This window comes from Impatiens glandulifera, chromosome 1 (assembly GCF_907164915.1).
Source record: "Impatiens glandulifera chromosome 1, dImpGla2.1, whole genome shotgun sequence".
NCBI lineage: Eukaryota > Viridiplantae > Streptophyta > Magnoliopsida > Ericales > Balsaminaceae > Impatiens > Impatiens glandulifera.
This window is the reverse complement of record NC_061862.1, coordinates 73,119,246-73,128,616: the sequence shown is the minus strand read 5'-3', so window position 1 is coordinate 73,128,616 and position 9,371 is coordinate 73,119,246. Positions and strand designations below refer to the sequence as shown.

Below are 9,371 nucleotides of genomic sequence, written 5' to 3'. Positions count from 1 at the left end.
GTGAGTTATTTGAACAATTCATCTTATAAATACATGCGACAACGATAAATATGTGAATAAACTTCATATCCCCAATTGTTTGAAATCTAGGGAAATCGAATTTAACATTGAGGGGATCACGAAAAAGTAAGAGAGTGAATTTTTAAATTCATTAAATCAATAAACAGTGATTAGTTTTAATAGAGCACCTTCATTGCAGGTGTTTGAAGTTGAATAACTTTTATTATATTAACTTCTTTGGATGAGGACCTTTAATCAAATCAAAGAGTTACATATTGGAATTTATGGGTCACTAATATAATAAATAATTATATAAATATCATATTTAATATAAGTTAAAAATATGATCTAATGTGAAATTAAGTTTATGGTTTATGAGTGTATGTCTTGAATATTAAGTGAGGATACATAACACTAGTAAAAAAACATCAATACCGTCTGGTTTTCCGTTCGGTAATACCTTAATTTCCAATCGGTATAGGAAAACATAGATTATATTTAATATGGACATCATTAGTCTCTAGAAGCTCTCTCGGTAATACGAATTTAAGGAATGCCGATTGGACTTTAACCAATTGGTATAGGAAAACACCGATTGTTATTATAACCAATCGGTATCGAAAAAAGAGAACAATCAGACATTCATTTCTTTCTTCTCTTTGCCCTCACTTGATTTATTCGCAGCCCACGCCCTCAAAGGAGGTTCATAGATCTTACTAGCAACATCCAGTGAAGACGATTCCTTATAACACTTATTCCATATTGTATCCACCAAGTGTCTTTCATCTCTAGCTATCCATAAATCCTCAGTATTCTTTCTATCCTTTATTCCATATTGTATCCACCAAGTGTCTTTCATCTCTATCTATCCCTAAATTCTCAGTATTCTTTCTATCCTTTTTTTGAATAATCTTCTTCATCTTTTCACTGTCTTCTTTAACTAGGTGATTTCCTTGAGCAAGCTCAAGAAGCACACTTAACACAACTTCTCTTATCTCTAGATCTTCACTTGTGTAAACTAAATGCATCATAATGCAACATAACCATTAGTTAATCGAAATGCAGAAACTCCATGTTTGTTATGCCTTGTCAATGTTATGAAAATGTAGATATAATCAAAATCAAAATTGATGGTGTTTTAAACAAAGGAAGAAGAAGATATCTAACATGATATCGCTCCACGTGCTTTTGTTAGAGCAGTAAGATCGGGGTCTGAAGTGAGATTTGAAAGGAGATGCTCCATTCCATTTGCTTCCATCATGAGCTATTGGCTTTTAGGGTTGTTCTGAACTATGGTAGTAACAACATCAACAACCTTTGCACGGATATTAGAATGAGAACTCTTCAAAAACCCATGTAGAGGGATCAGACCACCTATTGAATTAAGATCTGGAAGAAACAATTCAAGATACAAATGGAGAACTTAAGTATCCTGAATGTTGAGGTTGTATGAACTTACTTGGAAGATATTGTATAATCTTACTTGGAGGAAGATCGTCGGGTGAACGAAATGAAGTCAGACGACGTCGACAACAAAGACGACGTGACAACAAAGACGACGAGCGAATGAAGCTTTTGTCGCATCAGTAGAGACGACGATCATCACAGCAACAGGGGTCGGCGGTCGCAAGGGATTTGAAAATGGGGAAATAAGAGGAGCTCTCAAGTTTTGTTAATTGATTAAGCAATACTGATTGGTGTTTATATCAATCGCTACTATAGCTTAATAAACGTGACAAGATTGTCCCCCATTTTCCTAGATAATTTTAGGGTCTGTACTAATTGGTTATAATACCTATCGGTATTTTTCCTGGGCTATATCGATTGGTATTATAAACAATCGGTATTAAGCTAATAATATCGATCGGTGTTATAACCAATCAATAATATTAACTTAATACCGATTGGTTATAATACTGATTGGCATTATAAGCTTAATATCAATTGGTATCATAACTAATCGCTAGAGATGATCGTCATTTACCCTTTTTACTAATATAAGTGACATTCAAATTTTATGAAAGAGATAAATTAGAAATGATCAAACCATAATAACTGACATAATGTTGTCTATTTTGTAACGGTAATGTCCTCATTTGAGTTACGGTCAATTTTCTATATACGTTTCCGTCAACAGAGAGATAAATTATTGACGTACTCATCAAATTGAAAGAACCATTTCACTTAAAAAAATTCTAAGGAAAGAGAAGATTAAAAAACAATTTCATCTAAGGAAAGTCTAAGGAAATAGAAGATTAAAGAACATTTATATTCTAAGGAAAGAGAAGATTATGATTTAAGGTAAGTTTTCGCATTCAGATTTATTTTCTCACAACTTAAATTATGATCTAATTAGTAATTCGGATAATTCTATTCAGAGTCTTCCTAATTTAATTTTATTAGAATATATCATTCGGTATAGACATATATGTATAGATTTATGATTTAATTTCAAATCATACTATTGGATATAGGGCTGTGTAAAAAAATGGAAAACGGTAACTCAACCAAACCGATAGTTAACTGGTTTCATTTTAACGGTTTATTGGTTAACCGGTTCTAACGGTTCCGGTTAATTAGTTTTTTACCGGTTAAACGGTTCGGTTTTCAGTTTTCTTATTTTTCTAACGGTTTAACCGGCAAACCGGTAATAATTTAATTATATATTTTTATATTTTATAATTTGTATTAGTTATTTTAGAAATAATTTTTATAGAATAACTTTTAAAAAACATTATAATCTATATAAAATTTTACAAAAATAAATTAAAAATAAATTGAAATAATTTCATTAAAATATGTAGAATTATTTTTAAGAATTATAAATTAACAAAATCAAAATAGTTAAGCAAATTAAAATTTGATATCTTCAAAGTTCAACCTTCACTTTATGTTTTAACTTTCTCTCCAACACGTCAATACGGAAAGTTATAAATTATAATTTACCGATTTTACTTCCCGTTCTATTGGTTGAGAAGGGGATTCTATCATATTCGCTTATACTTGGTTGGTCAAAGACTAATCGACATAATGAATTTAAATTTTCTCAATGAACATATAAAACCTAACAGAATAGCTATAAAATATATTATATTGTTACAATAAAATTATATATTATAACATATTCTTAAATATATCAATAAAATATATTATTATAATATAATATATTTATATTATATTATAATAATAATATAATATTATAATAGAGATAAAAAAATGATGGAGAATAGTATAATAGGAAAGTGCAAACAATAATTTAAAAAATATATTTTATAAATTTATTATTTAATTTAAAAAAATTGAATTATCGGTTCATGGTTAAACCTGGTTAACCGGCCAGAATCGACCAAAACCGGTAGAACCAAAACCAGTAAAACTGATACCATTAATGGTCGGTTAACCGGTTTGTAAAATAAAAGTCAAAACCGGTATTAACCAGAACCGTTTAATTGGTTAACTGGTTAACCGGCCGGTTGAACACCCCTAATTATACATATAAATATATATATATATATATAATTAAAATTCATATATTCTGAATTAAGATTAAATTTTATGATGTTATCTCATATGAAAATATGAAGATTGACCATAGATTAAGAGATAAAAGGTAAATTTAAGTTATGTATTGAGTTATAAAAATTTTTTAAATTTAGTTGAGTAAATCTTAAAAATTTGTTATTTATTTTCATTCTTATATAAGTTGTAGTATATTAAGGAAGTCTCTATATTTTATTTTATTTATACAGGATATTACAAATTTCAAATTTAATAAATAAGATTTGAAATGCGGTATAATTTTATTTTTTATAATAAAATAAAATAAATTATATGTTTTTTGGTAAACTATATATTATTGATTTAGGTTATATACCATATATGACATTTAAATTCAAACTAATTATATTATTGTTTATTATTTGAATTATTTGAATTGTATTGATTGATGCAAATAATCACTAAAGTGACAATGTTTGTTGAAATTGATTTAAAAAATTTGTGAATGGTAGTGTTGTGTATTTCATGTGATTATATTATTTGGTACAAAGGCCGATAATTAATTGACAAAATTGCTTAAATACTTGTGATAGTAAACATGTAATAATTATAAAGTTTTATTTACGTGAATAATTAATTCGTCCAAAGATATATTAATTATTTGACATGTTTTATTATTATGTTTGATCGTTACAACAAAATACTATTAACAATTAATATTATTGTTGATAAAAATATCACATTAGGTATTTTAATATGGGATAAATCATTATTTGAATCTAGTTGTTATTTAAGTTTATAAATGTGAGCAGTTACTTTATTGAATATTCTAAGTGATTAAGGGATATAATTTTTATGATGTCAAGATAAGAATTTTTTTTGGGGGGAAAAACAACTTATCGTCATTTAATTAAGAAGTCAAAAGTGGGAGGAATTGTCAATTATCAAAATTAGACAAACTCTAGCTTTGATTAAAAGAATCAAACGATCATATAGTATCTAATTAAAAACAAACAAAAAATAGAGATTACAAACAACTAAAGAATATCAATCCTACTACTTAACATTTCTTTTCAATTTAGCCAATATAATTTCCGTTACTTTTGGATCCCAATCGGTTTCTCTTGCAGTCTACTTACTTTGCTTAATTACCTGTTTGGCTCTAGACTTCATTATTGGTGATTGAACTATTGTATTTGATTATGACTGTTTATGAGAATTGACTTCCTTCCCTTGGATTAGTTTCGCTTTAGATGAGCCAACATTAATCTGATAAAATGAATTATGCTTAAGTATTTTAGAAATTTCACATTTACCTGCACATTCCTTTGCTTCATTTTTGTCTTATTTTCTTTGGTCTACTTTCAAAGTTTCATCTTCACTTTCTCATCGCATTCTTATCATTTAATTTTCCTTACTTTCATTCTCTGATTCTCCCCCTTTTCCTTCCTCTAATTCTTCTTCTTTTTCATCCTCTAATTATTGTTCTTCTTCTTTCTTTGATTCTTTATCGTTCCTTTCATTCGATTATTCATCATTCTCACATTCTACGTCTCTATCTTTAGCTTCCTCATTTGATTTCTTGATTCTTCACTTTCAGCTTTCTCATTCTGCTCTTAAACTTTTAGTCTTTCCTTTTGTTCTTCAATTGCTTTTGAATATTTATTACTAGAATGTTCAAAAGTATTGCAGAACGCACATCTGTTTGCACTCCATTCATACATAATATCCATGTAAGTGTGTTTGTCTCTTCTGTCAACTACTTTCATATTTACTAGTAAAGGACTTCTAGGATGCACTCTAATGCTTATTCTATCATATGTGATGTGTTCACTTTCCTCCGTTATAGGGTCCATATACAATGGTTTCCCCAAGAGACTAGCGAAATGGTTAACTGCTTTTGCATTATACATATGAGATGGAATATTCCTTAGTTTGAACCAAATTTGGGTTGTTTCCTTCGGTTTGCTGAGTAGGTTAATACATACAGACCATTTTTCCAGCTTCATACAATTTGACCCAACATATGTGTGTCCCAACTTCTTAATATTTTTTTAGATTTGTTCTCTATTTGAATTTCAAGTAAATAGTGATCATGGATATTTGTTGATACCTTTTCCAGACCCATATACTCTCATTGCTTTAGCAAATCATCTTTAGTGATTGAGAAAATACACGATTCGTACCTATGTAGTTCTCAACAACTACATTTTCTCATTTTTTAATGCATTTCTCCTCCATTTCAATAGGTATTTTAAACTCTAAAGGGGATTTAAGAAACTCAAATTTTGGTTTAAAATCTCTAAGGTAAGTTTTGCCTTTATATTTCTCATGATCTTCATCCTTCTGTCATGTATTTTTCTTCTAAACTTTCCAGCTGAAATTACTTCTGATAGTGTAGGTCTTGATTTTGGGGCACTTCATAAGGTCTTGGTTTGGTTGTTAATTTTGGTTGGTATGAATCGAAGAAGAGATGCTTTTGAGGTGGATGGTTAATGAATTGGGCATAAGAGAGAAGAAAAGGAAAAGAAGAAGATTGAGAATGATGAAGAGCTCCTTTTGAGAAAGATTATATTGAATTGTTATATATGGATAACGGACGTAAGAAACACTACAAATATAGCAATTTCTAAAATAAATAAAAAACTAAGAACGGATGGGTAAACATACTTGAACCTTTCCATCATAGGAAATTAAAGTGTCAACCTTCACATTAGCCAATGTTTTGAGTGTTATATGTAAAACGACATGTGATTAAGAAAGTTTATAAATTAGATGTTAACAAGATTTGGTCTAAATCGAATATCCGATCAATTTGAATTTGTCGAATTCAAATAAACCGATTTGAATTTTATTTTCGGTTTTTGAATCGAATTTTAAACCAATTCGAATTCAAAGTAGGTTTTCGATTTGGTTTTCGAGTAGGGGTTTCAACTCGAAATCAAATTGAAAACCGAATTCATTTTTTATTATTTATTTTAATTATATATTTTACTATATATTATATAATTATATATTTTATTATATATTAATTTAGGTCGGCCGTTAGTCCTCCAAAATCTCTAAGACTATAATCTCTCACTTCAACCGTACGTTCATTCTTAAGTCTTGACATATATCTCATTCTTTCTTGTCAAAAACACTCACCACCATCACAAACACCTGTGCACCATCATATATGATCGTCGTCAACACTATTTGTTGGGTCAAATTATTTTGACTAAGGGTCAAAGTATTCTGACTAATGGAATTTTGATGATGAGTTGGTATAAAACTTTAAACTAATCAGTCTAATTGTTTTGGTACAGGTGTATCGAAAACATTCTATATTAGACTAAGTCTGAATGAGGTTCGTTAGACGGATTGGCTATTAAACACATTTAGTTAGACGCGCAGTCTAACAGATACGTAGTTAGACGTGCAGTCTAACAGATACGTAGTTAGACGTGCAGTCTAACAAACGTAGTTAGACGGGCAGTCTAACAGACGTAGGTAGACGTGCAGTCTAACAGATACATAGTTAGACATGCAATCTAACAGATACGTAGTTAGACGTGTAGTCTAACAGACGTAGTTAGACGTGCAGTCTAACAGATGTAGTTAGACGTGCAGTCTAACATATACGTAGTTAGACGTGCAGTCTAACAGATACGTAGTTAGATGTACAGTCTAAAAGATGTAGTTAGACGTGTAGTTTAACAGACGTAGTTAGACATGTAGTCTAATAAATACGTAGTTAGACGTGCAGTCTAACAGATACGTAGTTAGACGTGCAGATTAAAAGACGTAGTTAGACGTGCCGTCTAACAGATGAGAGTTAGACGTGCAATATAACTCCTTCAGATTAGTCTGAAGGGAACCGTAGTTAGACGTGTCGTCTAACAGATGAGAGTTAGACGTGCAGTCTAACTCCTTCATTTTAGTCTGAAGAGAACTATAATTAGACGTGTCGTCTAATGGATCCTGCTATTAGACGGGTACGTCTAACTTCATTAGACTTGTTATTCTAATCGAAAAACGTCTAATGCCACGCTTCTGCAGTTGCTTGAAGCTAGCATCCGTCTACCCACGATCAACTAGTTGTATGCTACTCCTGCTCCACTTTTCAGTGCAGATCAGTACGACAACCGGTTGCAACCAATTAACTAATACCACGTAAGAAAATATTCTTCCCACTACTTATTTCTTACCGGACAATCCTAGAAGAATATTCGACGCACTACCAGATTGGTACGACCACGATCATGGTGCTCAGAGTCTGTTGTACCTATGTACTATGGAGACTTTCCAATGGAAGTTCATCACGTGTCATTATAGAAGATTCGACCGTTATTTTCTGCTCTCTATCTAAAGATTCTAAAGGACAACGGACGAAGCGCTGGACATTGAAAATTATGCATACGAACGAACTACTAAAGTTACAACCTCACGAATTGCTTTCTTGCTTACTGTGTGTACATCAAGAGAGTGTTAGAATCAAAGTATTGTCTAGCTGAGTGATATTCTTCAATATATTGTGAGTTGAACAGAGTCTGTTCTGTTCAACAGTGAGCTAGTTGTACAACTGTATTTGATTCTAAACTTATAGTGAATCCTTCCGGTGGTTGGAAAAAGGGATGACGTAGGAGAGTTTTGCTCCGAACATCCATAAACAACTCTCTCTGTCATTTAAATTTTGTCATCTTCTTCTTCTTTGGTTCTTAGATTCAAACCTGAGCAGATGTTTCCGCACTTGAATCGTTCAAGAGTTTGCAAGGGTTTGTAAAGAATAGAAAGTGATTTAAATCCCTCACATGATTTCTATCAAACTGTTTTTGTACGAAGTTGTCATCAATAGTTAGACCCCTGTCTCTATTAGTGCCACTAATCCTTTCACTATTTTACTTTTACTTCCGTCGTTCAACTGCCGAACATTGACGGTCAATCATTAAGCATAATTTGGGTTATATATAATTTTTTTATAATTCTAATAAATAATATCTCTAACAGCCTGTTTATTACGATTAACTCTTTTAAAAAAATATATATATAATGATGCTTAATTTTCAAAGTGTCTGAATTGTCGGGTTGAGAGTTGTGATTAATTTGGATATATATATGTGAGAGTAATGGATACTTGGGTCGGATTGTGGGTTGACCCGCACATAAACTTAAAACGGTTAAAAATATAATTAAAAATATTATATGTATGTTTTGAATTTGCAACCTAACAAAACAAGTTTAACTTTTTAACCAATTATGCTAATAAGACTTTATACTTTAAATTAAACTCTAAATTTGATGAACGCGAGATATTCTTAACAATATAAGTTTAACTTTTTAACTAACTAATCTATATATATATATAATGATACTTAATGTTTAAAGTGTTCGAATTAACGGGTCGAGAGATGTGGTTAATTTGAATATATATGTGAGAGTAAATTGATATTTGGGTCGGATTGTGGGCTGACCCGCCCATAAACTTAAAACGGTTATGTATGTTTCGAATTTGCAACCTAACAAAACAAGTACAACTTTTTAATCAAGTGTGATTGAGATGTGTTTTGTCGAGGGATAATATGTCGTCAACAATTGAAAGTGGTTAAAAATATAAATCAAATACTTGATTGACCAAAGTGTGAGGTCACGAGATAAAATGTTCATTGAAAAAAATATGTGATGAGATATGTGAGAAGATGAGTTGTTTCCAAAGTCAGTCACAATTCATAAAGGCCCGAATCAGAAGAATATAAAAAAGGTTGTAACAAGGATAGAGTGATACATCAATTTGGCCGACAGTCAAATCTAGAAAAATGTATGCACTCCAGAAATTAAAGATCCATCATGGAATTATTGTAATCGTTAATGAACTAAATCACAAAAATAATTCA

At 30.6% G+C, this 9,371-nt stretch overlaps 1 pseudogene; it reads right to left on the bottom strand.

The window, feature by feature from the left end:
- Nucleotides 1-634: 634 nt before the first annotated feature.
- Nucleotides 635-5,411, bottom strand: LOC124932224 (annotated as a pseudogene).
- Between the last annotated feature and the right edge of the window lie 3,960 nt (nucleotides 5,412-9,371).